General features: G+C 48.2%; 1 pseudogene; it reads left to right on the forward strand.

Annotated features, from left to right (window-relative positions):
- Positions 1-15732, forward strand: part of LOC115122990 (pre-mRNA 3'-end-processing factor FIP1-like) — a 48127-nt pseudogene that overhangs the window by 1295 nt on the left and 31100 nt on the right.

Here is a 15732-nt window from a genome sequence, read left to right on the forward strand (position 1 = left end):
TGTGTTGGTGATATTTCAGTCCTCAGTCTGAATGTGTTGGTGATATTTCCATCCTCAGTCTGAATGTATTGGTGATATTTCCATCCTCAGTCTGAATGTATTGGTGATATTTCCATCCTCAGTCTGAATGTATTGGTGATATTTCAGTCCTCAGTCTGAATGTGTTGGTGATATTTCAGTCCTCAGTCTGAATGTGTTGGTGATATTTCCATCCTCAGTCTGAATGTATTGGTGATATTTCCATCCTCAGTCTGAATGTGTTGGTGATATTTCCATCCTCAGTCTGAATGTATTGGTGATATTTCAGTCCTCAGTCTGAATGTGTTGGTGATATTTCAGTCCTCAGTCTGAATGTGATAATATTTACGTCCTCAGTCTGAATGTGATAATATTTACGTCCTCAGTCTGAATGTATTGGTGATATTTCCATCCTCAGTCTGAATGTGTTGGTGATATTTCCATCCTCAGTCTGAATGTATTGGTGATATTTCAGTCCTCAGTCTGAATGTGTTGGTGATATTTCAGTCCTCAGTCTGAATGTGTTGGTGATATTTCCATCCTCAGTCTGAATGTGTTGGTGATATTTACGTCCTCAGTCTGAATGTGTTGGTGATATTTCCATCCTCAGTCTGAATGTATTGGTGATATTTCAGTCCTCAGTCTGAATGTGTTGGTGATATTTCAGTCCTCAGTCTGAATGTGATAATATTTACGTCCTCAGTCTGAATGTGATAATATTTACGTCCTCAGTCTGAATGTGATAATATTTACGTCCTCAGTCTGAATGTGATTATATTCACGTCCTCAGTCTGAATGTATTGATGATATTTACGTCCTCAGTCTGAATGTGTTGATGATATTTACGTCCTCAGTCTGAATGTGATAATATTCACGTCCTCAGTCTGAATGTGTTGGTGATATTTCAGTCCTCAGTCTGAATGTGGTGATGATATTTCAGTCTTTAGTCTGAATGTGGTCATGATATTTCAGTCCTCAGTCTGAATAATGTGTTGGTGATATTTCCATCCTCAGTCTGAATGTATTGATGATATTTCAGTCCTCAGTCTGAATGTATTGATGATATTTCAGTCCTCAGTCTGAATGTGTTGGTGATATTTCCGTCCTCAGTCTGAATGTGTTGGTGATATTTCCGTCCTCAGTGCACCTATTCCTGCTACTGAGTCAGAAGAGGCAGCTACTACAGGCAACGGAGTGGAAGCTCAGGTAAGACCTCTTCCCCAGTGTGTCCCAAATGGCACCCTATTCCCCTATAGGGCACCAAGTTTGACCGAAGTAGTGCACTATATAGGGAATAGGGTGCCATAGGGCTCTGGTCTAAAGTAGTGCCCTATATATAGGGTGCCATTTGAGACCGAGGGGTAGTGTTTCTCCTATCGTTGTCGATGCAAGGCGGGGTGAATTGGAATTTGTGTGTAATTAAGGTCTGGAGTTTCTCCTGGTCAGTTCATGTGGTCTGGAAACACTCCAGGACCTACTGTGTTATGTGTTCAGGAGATGGGTTCTGATCTGGGTTTCTGTCTCTCTCTGTTTATTTCTCTCTCCTCCCCCTTCTCTCTCTTTCCCTCCCTCTTTTTCCATCTCTCTCCCTACTATCCCCCTTCCCTCTCTCTCCTCCCCCTTCTCTCTCATTCCCTCCCTCTTTTTCCATCTCTCTCCCTACTATCCCCCTTCCCTCTCTCTCCCCCCTTCTCTCTCATTCCCTCCCTCTTTTTCCATCTCTCTCCCTACTATCCCCCTTCCCTCTCTCTCCTCCCCTTCTCTCTCATTCCCTCCCTCTTTTCCATCTCTCTCCCTACTATCCCCCTTCCCTCTCTCTCCTCCCCTTCTCTCTCATTCCCTCCCTCTTTTTCCATCTCTCTCCCTATCCCCCTTCCCTCTCTTTCCCCCTCCATCCCCCCTCTCTCTCCTCCCCCTCTCTCTTTCTCAGGAGAAGGAGCCAGGAGATGATGACGACAGTGATAGCGACAGCGACGATGATGACGATGATGTTCGTGTCACCATCGGAGACATCAAGACCGGAGCCCCACAGTACACGTACGTGTCTTTAAAGTAGAGGTCCCCACGGTACGCGTCTTTAAAGTAGAGGTCCCCACAGTACGCGTCTTTAAAGTAGAGGTCCCCACAGTACGCGTCTTTAAAGTAGAGGTCCCCACAGTACACGTCTTTAAAGTAGAGGTCCCCACAGTACACGTTTTTAAAGTAGAGGTCCCCACAGTACACGTCTTTAAAGTAGAGGTCCCCACAGTACGCGTCTTTAAAGTAGAGGTCCCCACAGTACGCGTCTTTAAAGTAGAGGTCCCCACAGTACGCGTCTTTAAAGTAGAGGTCCCCACAGTACGCGTCTTTAAAGTAGAGGTCCCCACAGTACGCGTCTTTAAAGTAGAGGTCCCCACAGTACGCGTCTTTAAAGTAGAGGTCCCCACAGTACGCGTCTTTAAAGTAGAGGTCCCCACAGTACGCGTCTTTAAAGTAGAGGTCCCCACAGTACGCGTCTTTAAAGTAGAGGTCCCCACAGTACGCGTCTTTAAAGTAGAGGTCCCCACAGTACGCGTCTTTAAAGTAGAGGTAGAGGCCGTCATTGAAAATAAGAATTTGTTCTTTACTGACTTGCCTAGTTAAATAAAGGTAAAATAAATAAAAAATAAAATACATTTTCCCAGATAAGAAGCTTTAGGTTGTAGTTATTATAGGTCTATTTCTCTCTATGCCATTTGTCTGGTTTGTTGTTGTTGACATGTCTGGTTTGTTGTTGTTGTTGTTGACATGTCTGGTTTGTTGTTGTTGTTGACATGTTTGGGTTGTTGTTATGTTTGGTTTGTTGTTGTTGTTGACATGTCTGGTTTGTTGTTGTTGTTGACATGTCTGGTTTGTTGTTGTTGTTATGTCTGTTTTGTTATTGTTGTTGTTGACATGTTTGGTTTGTTGTTGTTGTTGACATGTCTGGTTTGTTGTTGTAGAACGTATGGAGTGGCTCCTGTTAACCTGAACATAAAGACAGCGGGAGCCAGACCCTATGGAACAGGTACTGTAGTGTTCTGTTCTTCACCTGTTCTATGCACCTGACTTTACACAAGCCGACATGGAGTGGGAAATGTATAGTACGGGCTAATAGAGGTGTCCATTCCCACTGCCATGGGTGTCCATTCCCACAACCATGTCTTGATAGGTGTCCATTCCCACCACCATAGGTGTCCATTCCCACCACCATGTCTTGATAGGTGTCCATTCCCACCACCATGTCTTGATAGGTGTCCATTCCCACCACCATGTCTTGAGAGGTGTCCATTCCCACCACCATGTCTTGAGAGGTGTCCATTCCCACCACCATGTCTTGAGAGGTGTCCATTCCCACCAACATGCCTTGATAGGTGTCCATTCCCACCACCATGTCTTGAGAGGTGTCCATTCCCACCACCATGTCTTGATAGGTGTCCATTCCCACCACCATAGGTGTCCATTCCCACCACCATAGGTGTCCAGTCCCACCACCATGTCTTGATAGGTGTCCAGTCCCACCACCATGTCTTGATAGGTGTCCAGTCCCACCACCATGTCTTGATAGGTGTCCATTCCCACCACCATGTCTTGATAGGTGTCCATTCCCACCACCATGTCTTGATAGGTGTCCAGTCCCACCAACATGTCTTGATAGGTGTCCATTCCCACCACCATAGGTGTCCAGTCCCACCACCATGTCATGATAGGTGTCCATTCCCACCACCATAGGTGTCCATTCCCGCCACCATGTCTTTATAGGTGTCCATTCCCACCACCATGTCTTGATAGGTGTCCATTCCCACCACCATGTCTTGATAGGTGTCCATTCCCACCACCATATGTGTCCATTCCCGCCACCATGTCTTGATAGGTGTCCATTCCCACCACCATGTCATGATAGGTGTCCATTCCCACCAACATGTCTTGATAGGTGTCCATTCCCACCACCATGTCTTGATAGGTGTCCATTCCCACCACCATGTCTTGATAGGTGTCCATTCCCACCTCCATGTCTTGATAGGTGTCCATTCCCACCACCATGTCTTGATAGGTGTCCATTCCCACCACCATGTCTTGATAGGTGTCCATTCCCACCACCATGTCATGATAGGTGTCCATTCCCACCACCATGTCTTGATAGGTGTCCATTCCCACCACCATGTCTTGATAGGTGTCCAGTCCCACCACCATGTCTTGATAGGTGTCCATTCCCACCACCATGTCTTGATAGGTGTCCAGTCCCATCAACATGTCTTGATAGGTGTCCATTCCCACCACCATGTCTTGATAGGTGTCCATTCCCACCACCATGTCTTGATAGGTGTCCATTCCCACCACCATGTCTTGATAGGTGTCCATTCCCACCACCATAGGTGTCCACCATGTCTTGATAGGTGTCCATTCCCACCACCATGTCTTGATAGGTGTCCATTCCCACCTCCATGTCTTGATAGGTGTCCATTCCCACCACCATAGGTGTCCATTCCCACCACCATGTCTTGATAGGTGTCCATTCCCACCACCATGTCTTGATAGGTGTCCATTCCCACCACCATAGGTGTCCATTCCCACCACCATAGGTGTCCATTCCCGCCACCATGTCTTGATAGGTGTCCAGTCCCACCACCATGTCTTGATAGGTGTCCAGTCCCACCACCATGTCTTGATAGGTGTCCATTCCCACCACCATAGGTGTCCATTCCCGCCACCATGTCTTGATAGGTGTCCATTCCCACCACCATGTCTTGATAGGTGTCCATTCCCACCACCATGTCTTGATAGGTGTCCATTCCCACCACCATATGTGTCCATTCCCGCCACCATGTCTTGATAGGTGTCCATTCCCACCACCATGTCATGATAGGTGTCCATTCCCACCAACATGTCTTGATAGGTGTCCATTCCCACCACCATGTCTTGATAGGTGTCCATTCCCACCACCATGTCTTGATAGGTGTCCATTCCCACCTCCATGTCTTGATAGGTGTCCATTCCCACCACCATGTCTTGATAGGTGTCCATTCCCACCACCATGTCTTGATAGGTGTCCATTCCCACCACCATGTCATGATAGGTGTCCATTCCCACCACCATGTCTTGATAGGTGTCCATTCCCACCACCATGTCTTGATAGGTGTCCAGTCCCACCAACATGTCTTGATAGGTGTCCATTCCCACCACCATGTCTTGATAGGTGTCCAGTCCCATCAACATGTCTTGATAGGTGTCCATTCCCACCACCATGTCTTGATAGGTGTCCATTCCCACCACCATGTCTTGATAGGTGTCCATTCCCACCACCATGTCTTGATAGGTGTCCATTCCCACCTCCATGTCTTGATAGGTGTCCATTCCCACCACCATGTCTTGATAGGTGTCCATTCCCACCACCATGTCTTGATAGGTGTCCATTCCCACCTCCATGTCTTGAGAGGTGTCCATTCCCACCTCCATGTCTTGAGAGGTGTCCATTCCCACCACCATGTCTTGATAGGTGTCCATTCCCACCACCATAGGTGTCCATTCCCACCACCATAGGTGTCCATTCCCGCCACCATGTCTTGATAGGTGTCAAGTCCCACCACCATGTCTTGATTGGTGTCCAGTCCCACCACCATGTCTTGATAGGTGTCCATTCCCAATACCATGTCTTGATAGGTGTCCATTCCCACCACCATGTCTTGATAGGTGTCCAGTCCCACCAACATGTCTTGATAGGTGTCCATTCCCACCTCCATGTCTTGATAGGTGTCCATTCCCACCTCCATGTCTTGAGAGGTGTCCATTCCCACCTCCATGTCTTGAGAGGTGTCCATTCCCACCACCATGTCTTGATAGGTGTCCATTCCCACCACCATAGGTGTCCATTCCCACCACCATAGGTGTCCATTCCCACCACCATAGGTGTCCATTCCCGCCACCATGTCTTGATAGGTGTCCATTCCCACCACCATAGGTGTCCATTCCCACCACCATGTCTTGATAGGTGTCCATTCCCACCACCATGTCTTGATAGGTGTCCATTCCCACCACCATGTCTTGATAGGTGTCCATTCCCACCACCATGTCTTGATAGGTGTCCATTCCCACCACCATGTCTTGATAGGTGTCCTGGGCAGCTTTGTGGAACTAGATGGTATAAATGTAGATATTGTTGATTAAAATGTTTGTGATTGATGTACTAAATTGTCCTCTGTATATTTTACCACGGGTAGATATTCTAAATGTTTCCATGTGGTGTTCTGGTTTCTATTCTCTCTCTAGTAGGAAACAAGTCAAAGGGTGTGGATCTGGAGGCCCCGGGAAACATCAATGGAGTCCCAGTAGTGGAGGTGGACATGGAGACGTTCGAGGAGAAACCCTGGAGGAAACCAGGTACGGGTTGCTGTGGGCGGGGTTGCTGTGGGCGGGGTTACTGGGGGCGGGATTACTGTGGGGGCGGGGTTACTGTGGGCGGGGTTGCTGTGGGACATTCGAGGAGAAACCCTGGAGGAAACCAGGTACGGGTTACTGTGGGCGGGGTTACTGTAAGGTGTGTGTGTGTGGGGGGTACCGTGGTAATGTGTGTGTGTGTGTCTGTAGGTGCTGACCTGTCTGACTACTTTAACTATGGGTTCAACGAGGACACGTGGAAGGGCTACTGTGACAAGCAGAAGAGGCTGAGGATGGGCCTGGAGGTCGTCAACATCTCCTCCACCACCAGCAAAATCACTGTAAGACACATCTCCCCCACTACCAGCTAAATCACTAAGATACAACGTCTCCTCCACTACCAGCTAAATCACTAAGATACAACATCTCCTCCACTACCAGCTAAATCACTAAGATACAACATCTCCTCCACTACCAGCTAAATCACTGTAAGACACATCTCCTCCACTACCAGCTAAATCACTAAGATACAACATCTCCCCCACTACCAGCTAAATCACTAAGATACAACATCTCCTCCACTACCAGCTAAATCACTAAGATACAACATCTCCTCCACTACCAGCTAAATCACTAAGACACAACATCTCCTCCACTACCAGCTAAATCACTAAGATACAACATTTCCTCCACTACCAGCTAAATCACTAAGACACAACATCTCCTCCACTACCAGCTAAATCACTAAGATACAACATCTCCTCCACTACCAGCTAAATCATTAAGATACAACATCTCCTCTACTACCAGCTAAATCACTAAGATACAACATCTCCTCCACTACCAGCTAAATCATTAAGATACAACGTCTCCTCCACTACCAGCTAAATCACTAAGATACAACGTCTCCTCCACTACCAGCTAAATCACTAAGATACAACGTCTCCTCCACTACCAGCTAAATCACTAAGATACAACATCTCCTCTACTACCAGCTAAATCACTAAGATACAACATCTCCTCCACTACCAGCTAAATCACTAAGACACAACATCTCCTCCACTACCAGCTAAATCACTAAGATACAACATCTCCTCCACTACCAGCTAAATCACTAAGACACATCTCCTCCACTACCAGCTAAATCACTAAGATACAACATCTCCTCCACTACCAGCTAAATCACTAAGATACAACATCTCCTCCACTACCAGCTAAATCACTAAGATACAACATCTCCTCCACGACCAGCTAAATCACTAAGATACAACATCTCCTCCACTACCAGCTAAATCACTAAGATACAACGTCTCCTCCACATCCTACTCTCTCTCCTCCTCTCACTTCCCTTCCTTCTCTGTTTCCTCCTCTCACTTCCCTTCCTTCTCTGTCTCCTCCTCTCACTTCCCTTCCTTCTCTGTCTCCTCCTCTCACTTCCCTTCCTTCTCTGTCTCCTCCTCTCACTTCCCTTCCTTCTCTGTCTCCTCCTCTCACTTCCCTTCCTTCTCTGTCTCCTCCTCTCACTTCCCTTCCTTCTCTCTCTCTCCTCTCACTTCCCTTCCTTCTCTCTCTCCTCCTCTCACTTCCCTTCCTTCTCTCTCTCTCCTCCTCTCACTTCCCTTACTTCTGTCTCCACCTCCTTCCTTCCTTCTCTGTCTCCTCCTCTCACTTCCCTTCCTTCTCTCTCTCCTCCTCTCAGTTCCCTTCATTCTCTCTCTCCACCTCTCACTTGCCTTCCTTCTCTCTCTCCTCCTCTCACTTGCCTTCCTTCTCTCTCTCCTCCTCTCACTTGCCTTCCTTCTCTCTCTCCTCCTCTCACTTGCCTTCCTTCTCTCTCTCTCCTCCTCTCACTTGCCTTCCTTCTCTCTCTCTCCTCCTCTCTCTTCCCTTCCTTCTCTCTCTCCTCCCTCACTTCCCTTCCTTCTCTCTCTCTCCTCCTCTCACTTCCCTTCCTTCCTCTCTCTCTCCCTCCTCTCAATTCCCTTCCTTCTCTCTCTCTCTCCTCTCAATTCCCTTCTCTTCTCTCTCTCTCTCTCCTCTCAATTCCCTTCCTTCTCTCTCTCTCTCCTCCTCTCAATTCCCTTCCTTCTCTCTCTCTCTCCTCTCACTTCCCTTCCTTCTCTCTCTCTCTCTCCTCTCACTTCCCTTCCTTCTCTCTCTCTCTCCTCCTCTCAATTCCCTTCCTTCTCTCTCTCCTCCTCTCACTTCCCTTCCTTCTCTCTCTCTCTCCTCCTCTCTCACTTTCCTTCCTTCTCTCTCTCCTCCTCTCACTTTCCTTCCTTCTCTCTCTCTCCTCCTCTCACTTTCCTTCCTTCTCTCTCTCCTCCTCTCACTTTCCTTCCTTCTCTCTCTCCTCCTCTCACTTTCCTTCCTTCTCTCTCTCCTCCTCTCACTTTCCTTCCTTCTCTCTCTCCCTCCTCTCACTTTCCTTCCTTCTCTCTCTCCTCCTCTCACTTTCCTTCCTTCTCTCTCTCTCCCTCCTCTCACTTTCCTTCCTTCCTCTCTCTCTCCTCCTCTCACTTTCCTTCCTTCTCTCTCTCTCCTCCTCTCACTTTCCTTCCTTCTCTCTCTCTTCCTCTCACTTTCCTTCCTTCTCTCTCTCTCCTCCTCTCACTTTCCTTCCTTCTCTCTCTCTCCTCCTCTCACTTTCCTTCCTTCTCTCTCTCTCCTCCTCTCACTTTCCTTCCTTCTCTCTCTCTCCTCCTCTCACTTTCCTTCCTTCTCTCTCTCTCCTCCTCTCACTTTCCTTCCTTCTCTCTCTCTCCTCCTCTCACTTTCCTTCCTTCTCTCTCTCTCCTCCTCTCACTTTCCTTCCTTCTCTCTCTCTCCTCCTCTCACTTTCCTTCCTTCTCTCTCTCTCCTCCTCTCACTTTCCTTCCTTCTCTCTCTCTCCTCCTCTCACTTTCCTTCCTTCTCTCTCTCTCTCTCCTCTCACTTTCCTTCCTTCTCTTCTCCTCCTCTCACTTTCCTTCCTTCTCTCTCTCTCCTCCTCTCACTTTCCTTCCTTCTCTCTCTCTCCTCCTCTCACTTTCCTTCCTTCTCTCTCTCTCTCTCCTCTCACTTTCCTTCCTTCTCTCTCTCTCCTCCTCTCACTTTCCTTCCTTCTCTCTCTCTCCTCCTCTCACTTCCCTTCCTTCTCTCTCTCTCCTCCTCTCACTTCCCTTCCTTCTCTCTCTCTCCTCCTCTCACTTCCCTTCCTTCTCTCTCTCTCCTCCTCTCACTTCCCTTCCTTCTCTGTCTCATTGAATTGCCATATGATAATCAGTGTAAAACAGATAAACCAGAGTTGTTTAAAACCAAGATATCCATTTAAAGAGGTCATACTACTGTCAAATGGTCAAACCCAAGATGTTATAAACCTAAAGATGTCCTACTCTACTCCCCTCAGGTTCAGCAGGGCAGGACGGGGAATGAGAAGGAAGTGAGTTTACCCATCCACACGTCCAAACCTGACTTCCCCACTCCAGCCAGCCTCTACAAGTCATCCATGAACATGAACACTACCAGGTAAGAGCTGTACACAGGTCAGGACAGGTACATATAGACAGACTGTAAGGTTAGCCTAGGACAGGTAGAGAAGGTAAGAGCTGTACACAGGTCAGGACAGGTAGAGATGGTAAGAGCTGTACACAGGTCAGGACAGGTACATATAGACGGACTGTAAGGTTAGCCTAGGACAGGTAGAGACGGTAAGAGCTGTACACAGATCAGGACAGGTACATATAGGTTAGCCTAGGACAGGTACAGACAGTAAGGTTATCCTAGGACAGGTACAGACAGTAAGGTTAGCCTAGGACAGGTACAGACAGTAAGGTTATCCTAGGACAGGTACAGATAGTAAGGTTATCCTAGGACAGGTTAGGCGGCAGTGAGGTTATCCTAGGACAGGTACAGACAGTAAGGTTAGCCTAGGACAGGTACAGACAGTAAGGTTAGCCTAGGACAGGTACAGACAGTAAGGTTAGCCTAGGACAGGTACAGACAGTAAGGTTAACCTAGGACAGGTACAGACAGTAAGGTTAGCCTAGGACAGGTACAGACAGTAAGGTTAGCCTAGGACAGGTACAGAGACACTAAGGTTAGCCTAGGACAGGTACAGAGACACTAAGGTTAGCCTAGGACAGGTACAGAGACAGTAAGGTTAGCCTAGGACAGGTACAGAGACAGTAAGGTTAGGCTAGGACAGGTACAGAGACAGTAAGGTTAGGCTAGGACAGGTACAGAGACAGTAAGGTTAGCCTAGGACAGGTACAGAGACAGTAAGGTTAGCCTAGGACAGGTACAGAGACAGTAAGGTTAGCCTAGGACAGGTACAGAGACAGTAAGGTTAGCCTAGGACAGGTACAGAGACAGTAAGGTTAGCCTAGGACAGGTACAGAGACAGTAAGGTTAGCCTAGGACAGGTACAGAGACAGTAAGGTTAGCCTAGGACAGGTACAGAGACAGTAAGGTTAGCCTAGGACAGGTACAGAGACAGTAAGGTTAGCCTAGGACAGGTACAGAGACAGTAAGGTTAGCCTAGGACAGGTACAGAGACAGTAAGGTTAGCCTAGGACAGGTACAGAGACAGTAAGGTTAGCCTAGGACAGGTACAGAGACAGTAAGGTTAGCCTAGGACAGGTACAGACAGTAAGGTTAGCCTAGGACAGGTACAGAGACAGTAAGGTTAGCCTAGGACAGGTACAGAGACAGTAAGGTTAGCCTAGGACAGGTACAGAGACAGTAAGGTTAGCCTAGGACAGGTACAGAGACAGTAAGGTTAGCCTAGGACAGGTACAGACAGTAAGGTTAGCCTAGGACAGGTTAAGAGGCAGTAAGGTTATCCTAGGACAGGTTAAGAGGCAGTAAGGTTATCCTAGGACAGGTTAAGAGACAGTAAGGTTAGCCTAGGACAGGTTAAGAGACAGTGAGTTAGCCTAGGACAGGTTAAGAGACAGTGAGTTAGCCTAGGACAGGTTAAGAGACAGTGAGTTAGCCTAGGACAGGTTAAGAGACAGTGAGTTAGCCTAGGACAGGTTAAGAGACAGTGAGTTAGCCTAGGACAGGTTAAGAGACAGTGAGTTAGCCTAGGACAGGTTAAGAGACAGTGAGTTAGCCTAGGACAGGTTAAGAGACATGAGAGAGACTCATGTATTAGCTCTGGTAGAGGATTTGGCAAAACACGGTCTGGCAGTGGACAGGCAGACAGACAAGCTTGCTTCCGTTTTTCTCCTCTCACTGTACACATGAATGAGTTCCTCTGAGTGTGTGAGGGGAGGTCTAACTGTGTCTCCCCCCCTTCTCCCCCTGATGGTAGGATCTCCCCCCCACAGTGGACTGCTCCCCCCGTCCAGGACATGTCCTACTATACGTGAGTGGGATTGGGCTTGTTCACAACACACTGATACATCCATGTACAGTATTCTGTCTTTTCCAGATGAGTGTGATGGGGCTTGTTCACTACACACTGATACATCCATGTACAGTATTCTGTCTTTTCCAGATGCTATTTAAAACACAAAATAAACTAATTTTAATTTCCCTCGGCCGATAAACTAGTGACAAACAACAATTGTCACCGCGGCAACGTTAAGTTTAACGGGAGTCATCACCTTGGCAACAGTAAACACATTTAAATGCAACACACGTATGCACGTTGACTCACGTGTGTGTGACAGGTGATAGCCATGTTATAGACATGTAATAACAGATTCTACATCTTATGTGTATTAGTGCTGCTGTGTGTTGTCCTTTCTGACTTTAGTGTCCTGTCACTGATCTGTCTGTGGTGGTTAGGTACCCCGATCTGTCTGTGGTGGTTAGGTACCGATCTGTCTGTGGTGGTTAGGTACCCCGATCTGTCTGTGGTGGTTAGGTACCCCGATCTGTCTGTGGTGGTTAGGTACCGATCTGTCTGTGGTGGTTAGGTACCCCGATCTGTCTGTGGTGGTTAGGTACTGATCTGTGTGTGGTGGTTAGGTACCCCGATCTGTCTGTGGTGGTTAGGTACCCCGATCTGTCTGTGGTGGTTAGGTACCCCGATCTGTCTGTGGTGGTTAGGTACTGATCTGTGTGTGGTGGTTAGGTACCCCGATCTGTCTGTGGTGGTTAGGTACCCCGATCTGTCTGTGGTGGTTAGGTACCGATCTGTCTGTGGTGGTTAGGTACTGATCTGTGTGTGGTGGTTAGGTACCCCGATCTGTCTGTGGTGGTTAGGTACCGATCTGTCTGTGGTGTGGTGGTTAGGTACCGATCTGTGTGTGGTGGTTAGGTACCCCGATCTGTCTGTGGTGGTTAGGTACCGATCTGTCTGTGGTGTGGTGGTTAGGTACTGTCTGATCTGTCTGTGGTGGTTAGGTACTGATCTGTGTGTGGTGGTTAGGTACCCCGATCTGTCTGGTGTGGTGGTTAGGTACCGATCTGTCTGTGGTGGTTAGGTACCCCGATCTGTCTGTGGTGGTTAGGTACTGATCTGTGTGTGGTGGTTAGGTACCCCGATCTGTCTGTGGTGTGGTGGTTAGGTACCGATCTGTGTGTGGTGGTTAGGTACCCCGATCTGTCTGTGGTGGTTAGGTACTGATCTGTGTGTGGTGGTTAGGTACCCCGATCTGTCTGGTGTGGTGGTTAGGTACCGATCTGTCTGTGGTGGTTAGGTACCCCGATCTGTCTGTGGTGGTTAGGTACCCCGATCTGTCTGTGGTGGTTAGGTACTGATCTGTGTGTGGTGGTTAGGTACCCCGATCTGTCTGTGGTGGTTAGGTACCCCAATCTGTCTGTGGTGGTTAGGTACCGATCTGTCTGTGGTGGTTAGGTACTGATCTGTGTGAGGTGGTTAGGTACCCCGATCTGTCTGTGGTGGTTAGGTACCGATCTGTCTGTGGTGGTTAGGTACTGATCTGTGTGTGGTGGTTAGGTACCCCGATCTGTCTGTGGTGGTTAGGTACCCCGATCTGTCTGTGGTGGTTAGGTACCCCGATCTGTCTGTGGTGGTTAGGTACCCCGATCTGTCTGTGCTGTGGTGGTTAGGTACCGATCTGTGTGTGGTGGTTAGGTACCCCGATCTGTCTGTGGTGGTTAGGTACTGATCTGTGTGTGGTGGTTAGGTACCCCGATCTGTCTGGTGTGGTGGTTAGGTACCGATCTGTCTGTGGTGGTGAGGTACTGATCTGTCTGTGGTGGTTAGGTACCGATCTGTCTGTGGTGGTTAGATACCGATCTGTGTGTGGTGGTTAGGTACCGATCTGTGTGTGGTGGTTAGGTACCCCGATCTGTCTGTGATGGTTAGGTACCCCGATCTGTCTGTGGTGGTTAGGTACCGATCTGTCTGTGGTGGTGAGGTACCCCGATCTGTCTGTGGTGGTGAGGTACCCCGATCTGTCTGTCTGTCTGTGGTGGTTAGGTACTGATCTGTCTGTGGTGGTTGGGTACCCCGATCTGTCTGTGGTGGTTAGGTACCCCGATCTGTCTGTGGTGGTTGGGTACCCCGATCTGTCTGTGGTGGTTAGGTACCCCGATCTGTCTGTGGTGGTTAGGTACCCCGATCTGTCTGTGGTGGTTAGGTACCCCGATCTGTCTGTGGTGGTTAGGTACCCCGATCTGTCTGTGGTGGTTAGGTACCCCGATCTGTCTGTGGTGGTTAGGTACCCCGATCTGTCTGTGGTGGTTAGGTACCCCGATCTGTCTGTGGTGATTAGGTACTGATCTGTCTGTGCTGTGGTGGTTAGGTACCCCGATCTGTCTGTGGTGGTTAGGTACCGATCTGTCTGTGGTGGTTAGGTACCCCGATCTGTCTGTGGTGATTAGGTACTGATCTGTCTGTGCTGTGGTGGTTAGGTACCCCGATCTGACGGCAGGTAGTCTAGTGGTTAAGAGCGTTGTCTTAGTCGTTAATGACCGAGTAGACGGCAGGTAGTCTAGTGGTTAAGAGCGTTGTCTTAGTCGTTAACGACCGAGTAGACGGCAGGTAGTCTAGTGGTTAAGAGCGCTGTCTTAGTCGTTAATGACCGAGTAGACGGCAGGTAGTCTAGTGGTTAAGAGCGTTGTCTTAGTCGTTAATGACTGAGTAGACGGCAGGTAGTCTAGTGGTTAAGAATGACTGAGTAGACGGCAGGTAGTCTGGTTAGTTGTCTTAGTCGTAATGACCGAGTAGACGGCAGGTAGTCTAGTGGTTAAGAGCGCTGTCTTAGTCGTTAATGACCGAGTAGACGGCAGGTAGTCTAGTGGTTAAGAGCGTTGTCTTAGTCGTTAACGACTGAGTAGACGGCAGGTAGTCTAGTGGTTAAGAGCGTTGGGGCCCGTACCCGGAAGGTGGCTTGTTCGAATCCCAGAGCCAACTAGGCGAAACATCTCATCTTGAGCCAAAAGGCCCTTAGCCGTGACAGCTTCCTGTTTGTTGTTCTGGAGGAGATGGTCTGCTGAGTGACTCATGTTGTACTGCGGGTGGTTGTGTTCAGGAAGACCAGTGGTACGATCGACGTGATTGGAGGAGGGACCGCTACCATCAGCAGAGTGGAGGGACGACGAAGACACAACCTGGAGGGAAACAACATCCAGGTATATATACACACACACACACACACACCTGGAGGGAAACAACATCCAGGTATACACACACACACACACAAGCTGGAGGGAAACAACATCCAGGTATACACACACACACACACACACACACACACACCTGGAGGGAAACAACATCCAGGTACACACAACCCAATATTTAGGAAGTTGTTCTTAATGTTTTGTAAACTCAGTGTATATTATTTGAACTAAACAGAAAAAATATATATTATTAATTTAAATAAAATAATGAGCCGTACATTGACAGATCGAGTCCAAAACGTCAGTTAAAAAACATAAATATCGAGGTAGTTTTAAATCTTCCAGGAACTCATCATCTTTAATTTCCTGAGGAAAACAGTCCCTGCTGTTATGAAAACCTTATGTTGACACCCAGAGTCACATTTTAGTTTTATTTAGTCTTTTCAACAGGTTTTTAAAGGACTTTTTAGCCTGGTTTCATAGTAATACTGGTGTCGGGACAACACTACACTAATACATGAAATGACATGACCTACATAGAAGTCCATGTACCCATTCTGTTGGCTGTTGAATCACATACCCGGTTGTGATTTGGCCGTTTCTTCGTTGTCGTAGGTGATTTCGAACACTCGTCCGGACGCTGAGCAAAACCCCAACAAGATGCCCCCTTCTTCCCCCCGGCCCCTCCCCCAAACATCCCTCCTCCCCATTCCTTCCCCCTCCTCCCAACGTCAGCCAGGCTCCCCTCTCATCCCCCCCACCAAGTAAGTCTACACCTCTCTCACTTTGTCATTCTTTCTCCTCTCCCCCCTCTCTCTCTCT

Source organism: Oncorhynchus nerka, linkage group LG18 (genome assembly GCF_034236695.1).
Source record: "Oncorhynchus nerka isolate Pitt River linkage group LG18, Oner_Uvic_2.0, whole genome shotgun sequence".
Classification (NCBI taxonomy): Eukaryota; Metazoa; Chordata; class Actinopteri; order Salmoniformes; family Salmonidae; genus Oncorhynchus; species Oncorhynchus nerka.